General features: G+C 42.1%; 1 protein-coding gene across 3 annotated transcripts in view; it reads left to right on the top strand.

Annotated features, from left to right (window-relative positions):
* The window catches only part of smpd3 (sphingomyelin phosphodiesterase 3), a 156805-nt gene that overhangs the window by 72441 nt on the left and 66476 nt on the right, over positions 1–17888 (top strand). The window contains exon 1 of one of the 3 annotated variants that reach the window (XM_078400515.1): positions 8852–8932. The exons of the other annotated variants lie outside the window; for them this stretch is intronic. The gene's annotated coding sequence lies outside the window, so the exon portion shown is untranslated. Of the gene's footprint in view, positions 1–8851; positions 8933–17888 lie in introns of those variants that run through there. 3 annotated transcript variants of the gene reach the window in all.

Genomic DNA, 17888 nt, shown 5'->3' with positions numbered 1-17888 from the left:
CCGAGGGTTCGACGACCTGGACCATTCTCTATGGTCGCTACAAAACCAAACTAAAAAATTCACTGCAATATATTTAGGTATATAAGTCAACTGCTCATTGGCAGCTTGAAGTTTCACCTAAGGCACAGAGGTACAAAGTAACTTGCAATAATGAATGAAAGGTGCTTTGGAATAAATTTAAGCTTCACTAATGAAGCATCATAACTTGACCCTCTTAAAAGTCCTGGGCTGCTCTTTATTTGCACACCAGGCAGTTTTAATATGAGAGTCTGGTGTTTATATGTGTGTAAACATCTTATCATCAAGTGTTTCACTAGCATTTCAGATTTTTAGATCCACAATTAACCGACATGAATGTTCTTACACGATGACACAATATAATTTCTAAATTATCCAATTATGTAGGACAGCTATCGGCTGGAATTCGATCGGATGCTCATTCCGACCTCCCTTTTTCCACCTCAAAGGTTTCAAAGGTCTTTTAATGTCACGTGTACCACTTAAGGTACAATGATATTCGTATTACCATACAGCCATACTAAAAAAAGCAACAAGACAATGGGGGATCTTATAGAAACATATAAAATTCTTAAGGGGTTGGAGAGGCTAGATGCGGGAAGATTGTTCCCGATGTTGGGGGAGTCCAGAACCAGGGGTCACAGCTTAAGGATAAGGGGGAAGTCTTTTAGGACCGAGATGAGAAAACATTTCTTCACACAGAGAGTGGTGAGTCTGTGGAATTCTCTGCCACAGAAGGTAGTTGAGGCCAGTTCATTGGCTATATTTAAGAGGGAGTTAGATGTGGCCCTTTTTGCTAAAGGGATCAGGGGGTATGGAGAGAAGGCAGGTACAGGCTACTGAGCTGGATGATCAGCCATGATCATATTGAATGGCGGTGCAGGCTCGAAGGGCCGAATGGCCTACTCCTGCACCTATTTTCTATGTTTCTATGTTTCTATGACACACAACTACATAAAAGTTAACATAAACATCTACCACAGCGGATTCCCCACATTCCTCACTGTGATGGCAGGCAATAAAGTCTAATCTACTTCCTTCATTCACCTCCTATATTACTCGAGTGATACCCCCGTAAGTTAATAGAACAGTAGCTCATCTTTCAATTCAGTGCATTACGTTCCCCAAGACTAAACAGTGTGTTTAACAGTTTCAGGTAAACATAGTTTGTTTTTTACCACTTTATTCTGCTGGTTGTACAAAGTGATGATCACTTTGACCACTTCTGTTCTCTCATTCATCTCCTCACTCTGCAACTTAAAACATGCTTGTTTTCTCATTTTTCTAGTTCTGATGAATGATCCTCAATCTAAAATGTTACCTCTGATTTTCCCCTCAGAGATGTTGCCTGACCTGCTGAGTATTTCCAGCATTCTCTCAAATTTTTTGCTAGAATTTGATGATTTTAAAATTAATAGAAATCTTAATATGTGTTATATTGTCATAAAAATTGTATACATTAAAGACTGGCAGGATATAAATTGCTGGATTATTTATTCTGTTGGCTGTACATATTTGTGTGAATGGCAGCAAGCGTTTGTGTGCTAATATAAACATTTGGCCAAGGCATCTGTTAATGGCATGCATGGGAGCCATTCCTAGGAATCATTGTTGAGAGTTGCTCTTCACTCTCTCCATCACTGAAATGATGCATTGCCACATGTCTTGTGGATGAGACAGAGATTTGTGAAGGTGTCAGGAGTCTGCAATAGGGAATGTGCCCATATTTGATAAACTACCAGGTTAACAGGTATGGAGCTAACGCCAACATTCCATGGAATATGCAAGAATATGTGCTTTTGGTTCTTATGAGGGAGATAAATTTCATTTTAATGTGCATGTACCATTGGAAGTTCACAATGGGAGCTTCAAAGTTCCCGAAATAATAAATAATGTAGGATGTGTAATCAGGCAATTGTATCCAAATCAGTAAATCTGTACTGATCCTGAATGGACCCTGAGCTGACCCTGGCTTGGTTAACCTCATTTAGAATAATTACTTGGTTCTGTTTTGGTCTAATCTTACAATGATGCTGGACAAGCTTCAGACTAGGATCTTTTGATCATGTTTTTCAAAGTTTTCTGTTGCAGCATCAAGCTTAAAGAGCTAACAATCTTATGTCTCATGCACAAGACCCTATCATATTCCCTATAAAATACATTTGGTTATATGCTGGAATCTCAGGAGTGTGGTTGTAATCACGGCTTTCTGACTAGATGAGAGATTGTTACCTGTAAAAAATGACCGACACTCGAGCTGGCCATGCTGCTGCTCATGATGCTCCTTGAACCAGATTCTCTATGCTTCTGGTATTAATCTGGCATGTCTCTCTTTGGGCGGGAACCCCCATTGTTCCTGAGAACCCCTATGTGCCCCCATTTTCCTGATATCTCGTTCTGTGCTGGTGCATTATCTACTTCAGTGAGTTCTGCTCTGTGACTGAGAGAAACCAAATACTTAAACAAACATCACCATGGCAACCGAGTAAGGAAGATGGTTGTCTGAAATTGCGAGTAGTAATGTAGCTGCTAGTAGCATCCTCAGTGTCTGCTCATTTCTGATTTCCGTTACGGGCACAAGAGCCAAAAGCCTTTGGGAGTCGATTGTCTTTTATTATGATGTGCATTAGGGATTGATTGACAGGGGGTTAACAAATCCACAATTGTATGGTCATAAGCTCTTTTAAAACAGCCATGTAAGACTGATGTGCAGCCTTAACCACAGATTTAGCACTCAGTCTAAGACCATTGGCATATTTTAGTCAACCCTGTGTCCTTGTCATATGCTGTCCTGAAGTTGAACTCTAATGTTAATTTGAAGTTGAATTAAATTTGTAGACTGCGATTTCATTTGTTGTACACTAGCCTTGATGGGTAAGCTCCATAGGAGTCAATTGTTTTGCTATTGAATCCACCCATTTATATTGGAGGCAGATGTTTAATTGTTTTGACCAGAAGACCTTCCCAACAGCCTTCGCCTCTTCCCTTCCCTGCAGAATCCAACATACATCAATATTTAGATACATAAATCTGCAGATGCTAGTTTACCAAAAATAGGCACAAAGTGGTGGAGTTACTCAAAAGGTCTGGCAGCATCTCTTGAGAACATGGATAGGTGGCGTTTCAGGTTGGGACCCTTCTTCAGATTGATTGTTGTAGGGGTGGAAAAAGCTGGAGGAAAGGAGGGGGCAGGAGAATGTCTGGCAGGGCACAGGTGATGGGGGTTTTAATTGGCATATGGCTGGCTAAAGGCCAATATTTGTTCTCATGCACACACATACATGCGCACACACACACACACACACACACACACACACACACACAAACCCCAACAGGTGCATCTGACAATCTCTCATGTTTTATAGGCACATTCAACAACAAACATCCAACATGTGTATTCACACAAGCACACTTACAAATATTTATGTGTGGACACACTCATTGACATGTCCCACATTCAGTTACCCGAGTACATGCATGCACGCACATGCGCGCGCACACACACACACACACACACACACACACACACACACACACACATACACACACAGACACACACACACACACATACACACACATGGGTGCATGCTCACAGACTTGTTCAACACACTGCCCAGTCACACCTGCCACTCAAACAGATTCAGTCACAGACTTGCTCAATTTCACCTTCACTTACTTTTATACACACACACTCCAATTCAAACACTTCCACTTGTCTCACATCAAATATCCAGTGACCTTAACTCACACAGTTCACACTGGCACATTTAAACATATTCACACATTCATTCTTATTCTATTACTTACAAACATACACAGATTTGACCTCCCATAGAATATGTAGTACAGAAACAAATCCTTTGGCCCAACTTATAAATGTTGATCAAGATATCTATCTGCCTGTATTTGGCCCATATCCCTCTAATCCTTTTCTAACTGCATACTTATCTAAATATCTTTAAAATGATGAATTGTAGCTACCTCTACAGCTTATTCTGGCTGCTCATTCGATATACCCAACACACTTTGTATGCAGAAATTGTCCCTCTCACCTTAAATATATGCTCTGTAGTTTTAGTCTCCCTTACCCAGTGAAAAAGCTACAGTATGACTATTCACTTTATCTATGCCACTCATGATTTTATATATCTCTAAAAGGTCACTCATCAGCCTCCATTGCTGCAGGGAAAAAGGCTCCAGTCACTCCACGCTCTCCTTATAACTCCACCCCTCCACTCTTGTGCATCATTTCTGCACCCTTTCTATCTTAATGATGTCCTTCCTGTAGCTGAGCGACCAGAAAGGCACGCTGTACTCCAGCACTCTAAACAACTCTTATTCTGCTTTCACAAATACATGCAGTCATTTGCTCATGTACACGGAGACCCGAATGCTTACTGTACACACTGATGTAAACTCACATGAGAATACCAATGGGCACACATAAATTGGCACACTCAAGAAACACCTTGTAGCTCATATACACACGAGCAAATATGCCCTCATGCGGCAGATCAAAAATTGTGCACACACACACACACACAAATATTACGGGTGGCACAGTGGTAGAGTTGCTGCTTTACAGCGCTTGCAGTGCTGGAGATTCGGGTTCAATTCCGACCACGGGTACTGTCTGTATGGAGTTTGTACGTTCTCCCCATGAACGCATGGGTTTTCTCCGAGAACTTCAGTTTCCTCCCACACTCCAAAGACATACAGGTATGTAGGTTAATTGGTTTGGTAAATGTAAAATTGTCCCTAGAGTGTGTAGGATAGTGTTAATAAGCAGGGATCGCTGGTCGGCATGGACCCAGTGGGCCGAAGGGCCTGTTTCCGCTCTGTCTCTCTAAACTAAACTAAATATAAAGCTCCCATATGCAAACAAACACAATCATTCAGACAAAGCAATATACTCACAATGTTGCAAGTACTCACACATACAGAACATTTGGAGTGTGATTAAAAAATGCCAGGCCTTGCTTCTCTTGGATTAAATATTCTCTCATGTCCTTCGCTCATTCTGCTGGAAAAAAATCATTAGCTGCACTACAATGGAGACCAGATTTGGTGCCTGTTTCAATGTGCAGTAGTTTATAGAACACTCCAATTATGTGAGTAAATAATATTCGTAAGCTGATGTTCATAGGACACGTATACCAATAGTGTAGAACCATCTTGCTTACGAAGTTGAACAATTCAAAGGCTAAATCAAAGAGTGGTGGGAAGACTTGAAACCGACAGACTGGAGGCAGATGATTGGCATCATAGGAGAAGGCAAATGAAGCTTTTTTTACGAGATAACGCTGTGATTGTAGGGTAAATATATACCCATGGTTACCAAGCATGTCACTCATACAAGATTTCTCTTGGATTACCATAGAAATTGACACAGAAAAAGGAAAAAATGGTCACTCTCTCTTTGGGATTTTTATGAAATCTTGAATTCAGCAGTCCATTGAAACAAGTTCTAAATATGAAGCAATGCAAGACTGAGAAATGGCAAGCACAATAGTTCCATTAATATGTTCATTACATCTCACAATGGCAAAGGAATAGTCAGAAAGGAGGTGAGAACATTAGAAAATCCAAATGTGTTTAAAAATGACCAAGAGGACAAGATAATAAATCTTCTGAATAATCATTTCTTGGAAGTATTTGCGAGGAGATATCCTACTGCATAATCCAAAATTTCATTATCAATGAGGCAAGGTGTGGTCAGACGCCACAATCTTAATTCAATCTCAATGGTACGATGCCATTTGTCCTGAAGTGTTGGGAGACCAGCAAGGCATTGACAATCAACGTGAAAGAGTCAGTAGTAGCTGGGAAGCTACCAGTAGTTTAGAATGCAGCAAATAAAGTGTCCATCTTTAAAACATGAGAACAAGCAGACTCAGATAATGACAGGCCCATTAGTCTTACTTCCAAGAAATTGATTACCAGGAGAAGGGGTGCAGCTGCTGGAGCTCACCGGAGCGCCGCTCTGGCACCTCTGTAACAAAAAGCCAAACTAAACAGCGGGGAATCTTAACTAGCAGGGAATTTAACAGCGGCCACTCCGGCACCAGTGACAGCTCCGGCATCTACAAAATTAGCACTGCAACACTGTCCAGGGGTTTTTATACAGCAACTACCCTGTTCTCCACTGTTTCCTGCTCCATGTTGTGCCCGTAGACTGCTGATGGCAACTGCAAATCACACCCCCACACTCTCACCAATTGCCACCCTCCTCCCTTACATTGACCTGGATGGCGGGAGCTGGGTGATTTTGCTGATTTCCCCATGACTGCAGCCTAGTGATTTGGGCATTATGGTTGGCAGATCAGGATCAGGCGTTTGTCATGGGCCTGCCTCCATCATGGGCCTGCCGGCACCAGTATGTCCTTTCCCAGTTAATGCTTTGTCAGATTTCTAGGCTGCATAGCTTTCTAGCCTCACATCTCAACATCAAATTCACAATAGAGTCATAGTCATAGCTCAGAAACAGGACATTTAACCTATTAAGTCCACTCCAACCATCTAGTGTACCAGCACTGTTAATGTGTATTCCTGTGTCTGTTTTCCCCAGCGTAGCAGGGTATTAGTTTGTTTCTCAGTGTCTCCACACTGTAGTATACCAGCATTGCCTCAGCATTGCCAATGTGTATCCTGGTATCTGCACTTTCTTGTGTAATAGCGCTGACATCTCAGTGTCAGCACTCTCAAGTGTATCAGGTACTTATGGCGTGTGTCTTAATATTTGCACATTTATGAGTGTCATTACTGCCATTGTTTGTCTCGGTATCTGCATTCACTGAAGTTCAGCCACTGAGATAATATCTGGGTCTGCTTTCTCCAATGTAACAGGACCAACAGCCTTGTTTTCTCAATGCCTGCGCACTCTAGTGTCCTGGCACTGTCTGATCGCGATATAGTCTGCAACCTCTTGTGTTACTACAGTCTACCTCAGTGTCTGCACTCTCCTGTGTACTAGTAATGTGTCTACTTGTGTCTTTTCAATGCATCAGCACAGCCAGTGATCTGAACCCTGTGAAATTCTTCATAAGGGAGTACCTGTAGAGTTAACTTCCTTAAGTGAGTAGAATAAAACGGAATCATTATTGCTACCTGTTGCTATTCTTTTCTTTCTTGAGTAAGGAACCAAACCTGTAAAGTAGACAATACTCTCAAGTACATTTTCACCGAGCTCTGTGCAATTGCAAAACACCCCCTTACTCCTGCAGTCAAGCCCTCTCTCAAGAAAGGCTAACGTACAGCCTACATGTGGGGCTTCAGTGATCTATATATAACCATGTCCCTTTGACCATCAATGCTGTCCAGGGGCCACAGTCTTAGAATAAAGGGGAGGCCATTTATAACTGAGGTGAGAAGCAACTTTTTCACCCAGAGAGTTGTGAATTTGTGGAATTCTCTGCCACAGAGGGCAGTGGAGGCCAAATCACTGGATGAATTTAAGATAGAGCTCTGGGGGCTAGTGGAATCAAGGGATATGGGGAGAAGTTGGGCACAGGTTACTGATTGTGGATGATCAGCCATGATCACAATGAATGGTGGTGCTGGCTCGAGGGGCCGAATGGTCTCTTCCTGCACCTATTTTCTATATTTCTATGTTTGCCTTTATCTATTCTACTGGTCATATCCTCAAAATCCTCAAAGATTTTTGTAAATCCATATTGACTTCATTCAATCCTGTTCTGACATTCCATCCTTCATTATCTGATCATTTGTCAGCAACCCCTTCTGGAGAGGGTACAAAAATGCAGTTGGACCAATAATTAGGCTTTCCTGTAATGGCCACTCCATTAGAAAAGCTTGTTGGCACGTACTGTTGAGGTTCATCCAAAGGAGCAAGGTGAAAAACAATCAGATTAATGTAGGATTAATGTAAATGGGGTGGGTGATGGCCAGCACAGACTTGGTCGGTTGAAGGGGGGTGTTTTCATTCTGTATCTCTCTGACTCCAAGACTCCATGAAATTTGGCCCCATCTAGAACCATTTTGCTTCAAGAAAGACAGATCACCCATAATGAGTTGTTAATGGATGGTGAAGGATCATAAATAAATAATTTCCTTTCAATTTAGGCAGGGTTCCATCTATTCAGGGTTGATTGTAAAGTTGGTGCATTACCCAATACCTGACTGTTGCAAATGATTGGTTATTGGTTTCTCTGTAGGTGCACGATTCATCTGCCCACATGCTGCCACTCAGCTGCCACTTCTCTGCTGCGGGATTTGCAGTGGCGATGGAGAAATTGTGTCAAAACTGAGCTGAGGTTTGCAGTGGGGGAAGGGTGCACAGAAGCTCAGCCCAGTATGGGTTGTGCGGTGACTGTACCACGTCTGTGTCGTGGAAAGCAGGAAATAAAAAGTATGTTCATTTGTTGTCAAAACAGACTCCTGTTCGCTGTGGCTGTACTATTTCACGACTAGGCGCCATTATAAATACTTCTGTCTTCCGGCAAATTCGTCAGGCACTTGTACTGCCCTAAACCAGGTGTTTGTCAATCTGTGTGTAGCTCAGTAAAATTTAAACAATTAGTGAAGAGTGATAATCAATCATTTCCAGCTTCACGTCAGGAGAACTCACTGTTCTTGCACAGTAAGAGAAGAATATTATCACTCTGTGAAATTCACGAAAAGATTTGGATTACCCGTTCACGTTTGGTCATTGAATCGATTTGACCTTCGGTCACAGGGAAAATAAGTGGACTCCATGGTCGGAAGCTGCAGAGACTAAACTGAATGCTGTTTGTGGAAAGGCTCTACTTGATACTGTTTCTGAAGCACTGAGAAAAGTGGAGGTGGATGGGGCAATAGATGAGTGGAGAAGGAAGGCTGAAGTGGTGCAGCTGGGCTGATCTGCGGAAAGGTTTGCCCGTCGCAGTGTAAGGAACTGGACCGAGTGCTGATCCAGGTAAGCTGAAGATCTTTCATTTTTTATTAAACTTCTAAAAGTGATGTCGTCCATTTCAAATTGAGCCACTTGTACTGGTTCAATAGCAGCATATTCAGCTTTAATCCAGAACACCGGTTTAATCCCCGTTCTAGTAACCTGAGCTGCAGGAAGTATTCGGATTCACCCTGAACCTCCACTGCCCTCCCAGGTAGAAGCGAAAATTCCAAGAGCATTCTCTGAAGGAGAGCAGTCGTGTTGTGCTCTGTCTATTATTTATTCGGCAATACAGATAATCTGATTGTTTATTTTACTGCTCTTTGTCAGGTCTCGTGGTGTAGAAACTGTTCTATTTTGTGGGGTTCAACAGTGACTATATCTCAATAGTACTTGTAAAACTCATGAGATATTCCTAAGGTTGGAAAAAGAGAATCTCCACACTGCTTCTGCATTCCTGTCATTACACTGATTTCCTGGCATCATTATTATAACAGGAGTAAGATTTATTTAATATGTTACAATACTTAGTTGACATTAAAATGCATAAATTATTTCATAAAGCACAGAAAGAAACACTTTTGGTCCCACCAATAGACGAATGGACACTGCCTTTCACAATTGATCCACCAGTGGACACATACAGAACATGTGGCAGCTTCAACCAAAGGGTACAACATCAGAGGAATTTACAAGCCTGAATTTGCATCAACAGAGCAACAACATAAATGGCAGAAACAAGAATGGTAGCACATACACGTGTCAGGGAGCCATGCAGCATGGAATCAGACCCATTGGCCCATCAAAGATAGACACAAAATGCTGGAGTAACTCAGCGGGACAGGCAGCATCTCTGTATAGAAGGAATGGGTGACGTTTCGGGTTGAGACCCTTCTTCAGGGTCGACCTGAAACGTCACCCATTCCTTCTTTACAGAGATGCTGCCTGTCCCGCCGAGTTACTCCAGCATTTTGTGTCTATCTTTGGTTTAAACCAGCATCTGCAGTTCCCTCCTACACCATTGGCCCATCAGTTCTACATACAGCAGCACCAGTACATGCACAGTTGCCGATCACTAAGTGCATTCCAAAGAACTTCCTTTACAGTGAATTGGTACTGTAAAACTACATGCGAGTAGGGTAAGCAACGGAAACAGCAGTTTGATTTAATCTTGAATAATCACGAGCATCTGAATCATTTATACTATCTTAAATATTAAAGCTTGCTGCAATGCACTATAAACAGTCTGAGGCATTGAGCAGCCACAAAACACAGCCTCCAAAAGCTCTCCTGCAGTCTGTCTAAAGGTCAGAGCCAGCTTGAACCCATTGACTGCTGAGTGTCAAACCTGCAGACCCAAGTTAAAAATAACTTGAACTGTACCTGGCAGGGTTACTGGGGTGATGAGCTTCTCTGCAAGTGGCTCTCCTCTCTCTCTTCGCACTCTTCACCTTGCACATCATGACCAAGTTCACAGGGTAATCAGTTTCCCTGCTTGGAATGTTCCCTTTGCAATGCCAGGATTACTGGCATAGGTGTCTCTGTGGTTACCAAAGCAGCTACTTCATGGAGAGTTGATTGAGGGCAAACGTTCATGCCATGGACTGATAAAACCGGTTCAAAGATTCTCTTGGAACATCCCTGAAGAGCTTTAACATTGCACTCTTTTATCTGCATCTTCCCTGCAGCTGTAATACTCATTTTGCATGATTTGATTGTAATCATTTGTGAAAGATTTGCCTGGATAGCACACAAAAAAAGTTTTTCGCATGAAATAAGAATAAATCAATACCAATATTTTTGGCCTACAAATTTGGGTTGATGATCAACTACCCATTTGCATTAATCCTACATTAATGCCATTTTCTTCTCCTCACATCCTCATCATTTGAGAATAGCAACACGAGTAGACAGAGTGGTAAAGAAGGCATATGGTATACTTGCTGTCATTGGTTGGGACCCATTCCTTCTATCCCGAATTGCTGCCTGACCTGCTGAGCTACTCCAGCATTTTGTGAATAAATCGAAATAAAACTGGGGTAGCTCAACAAAGTGTCTGTATGCAGTGCGTGTTTACACAAAGCACTAAACAACATGAATTATCTACACAAGTGAAATGTCTGTGTGTGGTGTGCTGTGTGCATCATACATCGTGATACCAGCACAAACTGTCTCCGTGCTGTTTGTTTGTGTGCAGTTTGCTGTCTGTGTGCAGTGTGATGATTTGTTTTGTGTCAAGCCCACATTGCAGCATTTTCTTGCTGTTTTTTGTGTCTGGTTTCCTTAGTTATTTCTGCAGTCTTTGTGTAGGGTTCACCTCTTCGGCAAGCTACAGAAAACAGCTATATCTGCAAAGTCACACCCTGAAGCCCTCAATGTATAACTTTCTGCCACCCACTAAGACTCTGGTGCAAAATAGTATTTAGATCCGAACCAAAAGTAACAAGTCCATTTCATCATTTCGATAGCTTTTTTTGTCACAACATTGAAAGAGCCCGTTTGGCCCATCAAATCTATGTAAACTCCCTTTAGTCTCATTCCTATTCCCTACTTACATACAAGATAAACCGTTCAACCTGAATAAATGATAATATTGATTAGTAGGACTAGATGTTACAATCCCTAAGGTTTGCACTACAATTGACTGGTGTTGTTCTTGTTCTTGTTTATGAGTTCCAGTGTGATATTAAAACATTGAGACAAGGAAAGTGAGCTAATTATACTGGAGTTAAAGGAGCTTGAATTAACTGCTTGATCAGATGTTGTCTGATCATTTCCTCTGCAGGTGCTTCCTGATCTGCCGAGTTCCATCAGCACTCTGTATTTTGTTCATAACTTGTCCCATCATGTGTATTGGTATTGGTTAATTATTGTCACATAGGCCAAGATATAGTGAAAAACATTGTTTGCATGCTGGCTGGACAAACCATATTATACACAATTGCACTAAACCATGCACAAGTACAACAGGTAGTGCAAAGAGAAACATGCCAGAGTGCTAATATAATATTACAGCGTTATTTCACAGTTACAGAGAAAGTGCAGAGATAAAAAAAAGTGCAATGTCTCACAATGAGGTAGGTTGGGTGATCGTATTGACACCCGAGCTTATAAGAGGACCATTCAGTAGTTTGGTAACAGCAGGGGTGAAACTGTACCCGAATCAGGTGGTATGTACTTTCAAGCTTTTGTATCCTCTGACCAATAGGAGAGGGGAGAAGAGAGAATGACCTGGGATGGAAATGTAAATTGCTGGCTGCTTTCCTGAGGCAGTTTAAAGTGTAGATGAAGTCTATGGGGGGAAGGCTCGTCCTTGTGATGGACCAACGACTCTGCAATTTTTTGTGGTCTTGGGGGCAGGGCTATTGCCAAACCAAGCTATGATGCATCTGACAGGATGTTTTCTACGGTCAATATGTGCAATTTGATAAGAGTGGTTGAAGACATGTCAAACTTCCTTAGACTTCTGAGGAAATAAAGATGTTGGTGTGTTATTAGTCACAGCTTCAATGTGGTTGGTTCAGGACAAATTGTTAGTGATGCTTATGACTAGGAACTTGAAACTCTCAACCATCTCAAATTCAGTACCATTGAAGCTGACTGGTGGATGTACACCACCTTCTTTCCTGAAGTCAATAACTAGCTCCTCATCTTGCTGGCATTGAGGGAGAGGTTGTTGTCTGTTACTAAGCTCTCTATTATTCCTGCACTCCATCTCATCATTGTCCGAGATCCAGCCCTTTATAGTGGTGTCATCTGCAAACTCGTAAATGATTTGGTTGCACAATCATAAGGCTTTTGGGAATGTAATAAGGGACTGGCAACACATCAGATAATTTCACAGCACCGAGCTGCCAGAGGGGGAGGTTGGGGTAGCATTTAAAAGAAACTTGGACAGGTATATGGATAGGAAAAGCGTAGAAGGATATTGGCCAAACACAGGCAAATGAGACTAGTTTAGATGGAGCATCTAGGTCGGCATGGACGAGTTGGGCTGAAGGGCCTGTTTCCATGTTGTGACTCTATGATCTGGGTCCTGATGGCAGTCCATGATTGTAGCTCTCTACCTCTCAGTGCCTGACAGAGCCATTCTAGAGGGCTTTTTGTGGGGTTAGTGAAGAAGTGAGCTAGTTCGGATCTACTAGTTTTATGTTTACCAGCTTTCTAGTTTCAGATTTATTTAGTTAATTGAATTTATATTCCCCTGCTGACACAATAGGATTGGAACTTATGTTTCTGAATCATTTGTCCAGAATTCTGGATGGCTAATACAGAAATTTATGCTATTATATATGACATATATCAGTATTTCCCATGTTGAGTACTATCACTTAAATCTTGGTTGACCTGCTTGTTGATTGCTGTCAGATCAGATCAGCAAGCCCAAAATTGGCTGGCAGCCCACAGGAACTGGCTGACTTCCATGGCCAGGCTTTACTACATCTTAGAACAACTGAAAGTGAGGGCTGAGAGTCATATCGCTTGCTTTTAAGGACAAACTAACTGGATAATAATGTTTAATTTGGAGATACAGCCTAAAAACAGTCCCTTCGGAAATCAAGTTCACGCCAACCATCAATCACCCATTCACACTGGTTCTATATTATCCCATTTTCTCATCTACTCCCTACACCATGGGGCAATTTACAGAGGCCAATTACCTACATACCCCAACGTCTTTGGGACGTATGAGGAAACCGCAGCACCTGGAGGAAACCCACGCGATCACAGGTAGAACGCGCAAACTTCTTCCAGCATTTTGTGTCTATCTTGGATAAGGTTGTCTTTGTTTGTTAGTGTTCCACAATGGAATCAAACAAATGGAGGTGAGAATATTCAGCAATGGGCACTCTAATCATGTTTAGCCGTCATGACCAAAATCTATCCTTGCAATTATAGAGTCAATGATTCATAGACATCGTGGGCTGAAGGGCCTGTTCCTGTGTTGTACTCTTCAAAATAGCACAGAAGCAAGTCTTTCAGGCCACCATGTCCATACTGATTAAATAGTGCCTTTCACTACCTCTGGATGTTATGAGCATCTTATAGCCAATGAAGCAGTTTTCAAGTGTAGTACTATTGAAATGTAAGAAGCATGGCTTATAACTTGTGCACAGCAAGTTCCTGCTAACTTGAATCTTGATAGTGACAAGAGTGTCATTTTTAGTTACGCTAGTTATGAGTTAAATATTTGCCAAGACTACCCGGAAAGAAGTTGGACTACAATTTTTTTAATGTAGCTTTAAACATAAGGTAACTTGGGTTGAATATTCTCAAGGTTCTTTAGAAACAAGATTGAGTGTTTGCTCAGTATCTGCCTGTGATACTCCCCATGTATCAACTAATCAGAACCAGTCAATTACCTTCTGTAATTCCCTGCTTGGTGATAATTATCCAATGAATCGACCTGAATCAGTCTGAAACTCAATCTGCGTGTCTATATGGTATGCATTGAAATAGGAATCTGTAAATTAATTGAATTAGGGATATGTACACCAATTGAATTAAGAAAGGAGGGAGAGAGAAAACGGGAATTATAGACCAGTTAGTCTGACATCAGTGGTGGGGAAGATGCTGGAGTCAATTATAAAAGACGAAATTGCGGAGCATTTGGATAGCAGTAACAGGATCGTTCCGAGCCAGCATGGATTTACGAAGGGGAAATCATGCTTGACTAATCTACTGGAATTCTTTGAGGATGTAACTAGGAAAATTGACAGGGGAGAGCCGGTGGATGTGGTGTGCCTCGACTTTCAGAAAGCCTTCGACAAGGTCCCACATAGGAGATTAGTGGGCAAAATAAGAGCACATGGTATTGGGGGTAGGGTACTGACATGGATAGAAAATTGGTTGACAGACAGAAAGCAAAGAGTGGGGATAAATGGGTCCCTTTCAGAATGGCAGGCAGTGACTAGTGGGGTACCGCAACGCTCGGTGCTGGGACCGCAGCTATTTACAGTATACATTAATGATTTGGATGAAGGGATTAAAAGTAACATTAGCAAATTTGCAGATGATACAAAGCTGGTTGGTAGTGTGAGCTGTGAGGAAGATGCTATGAGGTTGCAGGGTGACTTGGACAGGTTGTGTGAGTGGGCGGATGCATGGCAGATGCAGTTTAATGTGGATAAGTGTGAGGTTATCCACTTTGGTGGTAAGAATAAGAAGGCAGATTATTATCTGAATGGTGTCAAGTTAGGAAAAGGGGACGTACAACGAGATTTTGGTGTCCTAGTGCATCAGTCACTGAAAGGTACAGCAGGCAGTGAAGAAAGCCAATGGAATGTTGGCCTTCATAACAAGAGGAGTTGAGTATAGGAGCAAAGAGGTCCTTCTGCCGTTGTATAGGGCCCTAGTGAGACCACACCTGGAGTACTGTGTGCAGTTTTGGTCTCCAAATTTGAGGAAGGATATTCTTGCTATTGAGGGCGTGCAGCGTAGGTTTACTAGGTTAATTCCCGGAATGGCGGGACTGTCGTATGTTGAAAGACTAGAGCGGCTAGGCTTGTATACACTGGAATTTAGAAGGATGAGAGGGGATCTTATCGAAACATACAAGATTATTAAGGGGTTGGACACGTTAGAGGCAGGAAACATGTTCCCAACGTTGGGGGAGTCCAGAACCAGGGGCCATAGTTTAAGAATAAGGGGTAGGCCATTTAGAACAGAGATAAGGAAAAACTTTTTCAGTCAGAGAGTTGTAAATCTGTGGAATTCACTGCCTCAGAAGGCAGTGGAGGCCAAGTCTCTGAATGCATTCAAGAGAGAACTAGATAGAGCTCTTAAGGATAGCGGAGTCAGGGAATATGGGGAGAAGGCAGGAACGGGGTACTGATTGAGAATGATCAGCCATGATCACATTGAATGGTGGTGCTGGCTCGAAGGGCCGAAGGGCCGAATGGCCTACTCCTGCACCTATTGTCTATTGTCTATTGTCTAAGAATGCATGGGTCCATTGAATCTGATGTTCTAGGTTTTTTTGGGAAGGATGGGGTAGTATTACGTTTTGCAGAGCCAAGGCATGTAGATGTTGTTGAAACAGAATTATCTATCATCTGGACTTGAGTGGCCAAATGGTCTACTCTCGAAACTGTTCCATTTAAAAAAAAATTAAACATCTGTCCCTGCTCACATGAGCTGTGTGCAGTGACTGTAATCCATCCGTATGTTAGTGCACTGTTTATTCTGGGGTTTGTGACATTCTGTGTATGACTCAATTAGGTTCTGCGGCCATTAACGTTATAACACTATTGTGTGTCGCAGCTGCAAGGTTTCATTTGTGCCCTCATTGGAGTTGTTTCGTGCCTGACCAGACAATATGGAATGAGGAGCCTCTGCAATGAATCACTCAGTCACCTCTGGTTGCCCAAAGGATGTGCCACAGGCAAAACCGTTTTTCCTGTTTACCTTGCCCAGTGGTAGAAATAATTCATTTATCTAATACAACCGACTGAATTAGAAAGGGACTTATTCCTCACTAAAATGTTATCTAGCAGTAATTGAGACAGATGATGCTGCTGGCATCATGTCCAGGCTCAGGGACAACTGTGCAGGCCCCTCTTGCCATCTGTTTACATCTCTCACCTTCACACAACATGAACAACTCTCTGGGTCTTGCACATGGCACAAGGAGAATACATTGCTACAGTACCTCCTGCAGTGATGGGCGTCAGGTCAATGAGGAACTTGCCTGGAAACTCTCCCTTTTCACTCGCTCACACAACAATTAGCATTGCTAACTCTGTGGGGCTATTCTGGGACACTCGAGAAAATAAGATTAAACTCCAGAGAACAGCAAGAATGATATAGGAATTATAGGGATATTTGAAAAGAGTATTTTCACTTTGATTGAACATTTATTTACTAGTTATAAAGATTTGGAGAATGGGAAGAGTAGATTGAGAGTCAAGTGTTGGGGCTCATTGAGGCAATGTTGGGGCTGCTTTGCCTTTGGGGTGCAATGGTAAACATTGATACTGGAAGTCATAGAGTATTAGAAAGAGAAACCAAACACTCCATGCCATTAGTTGCCTATTTTTACACTTACACAACACTGATCACATTTTATTTACCCCATATTCCCATCGTATATCCCCAGATTCTACCATTTGCTTCATACATATTGTTCATGGTTCTCAAAAGGTCAGCTTCTATGCTGTGCCTTTCTATTGCTCTATGACATTGTTTCATACATATTGCATGAAGTTCTGGTTGCCCAACTATAGGAAGGATGTCATTAGACTGGAAAGGATGCAGAAAAGATTCACAAGGATAGTTCTGGGACTGAATGACTTAAGTTATAAGGAGAGACTGGATAGGCTGCGACATTTTGTCCTATGATGAATCTGAGGAGTGACCCTATAGAGGTATAAAAAATCATTAGGGCCCCAGAACAGGTGGATGGTAACAGTCTTTTACCAGGGTGAGGGGGTCAAAACTAGAGGGAAAAGATTTATGAGAGCAAAGACTTAAAAGGGATCTGAGGGGAAACCTTTTTTCACATGTAGTGCGGTGCCAGAGGGGATAGTAATGGTAAGTACAACTACAATGTTTAAAAGACATTTGGACAGTTTCTGGATAGGAATTGTTTTCTAGAAAGATGGGATTTGCTCAAGTAGGCAACTTAGTCATCATGGACAAGTTGGGCTGAAGGGTCTGTTTCTGTGCTGTATAACTCTGCAATTACACTAGGAGCAACTTAAGATGGCTGACTAAGCTGATTAAGCTACCAACCCACAAATCTTTGAGATGTGGGAGGAAACTGGAGGACAAAGAGAATACCCATGTGGTCACGAGGAAAATGTGGAGTGTGGAGGCATCTTTACTGGGTCAAGTCTGAAGTCTGAAGAAGGGTCCCGACCTAAAAACATTGCCTATCCATTTTCTCCAGAGATGCTGCCTGATCTATTAAGTTATTCCTACATTTTATGTCTGTCCTACAGGGAAATGGATCTTTACTCCTCACTGTGCAACTGAATCG

The sequence above is a fragment of the Rhinoraja longicauda genome, chromosome 6 (assembly GCF_053455715.1).
Source record: "Rhinoraja longicauda isolate Sanriku21f chromosome 6, sRhiLon1.1, whole genome shotgun sequence".
Classification (NCBI taxonomy): Eukaryota; Metazoa; Chordata; class Chondrichthyes; order Rajiformes; family Arhynchobatidae; genus Rhinoraja; species Rhinoraja longicauda.
The sequence above is the reverse complement of the archived record's forward strand: the minus strand, read 5'-3'. Positions and strand labels throughout refer to the sequence as shown.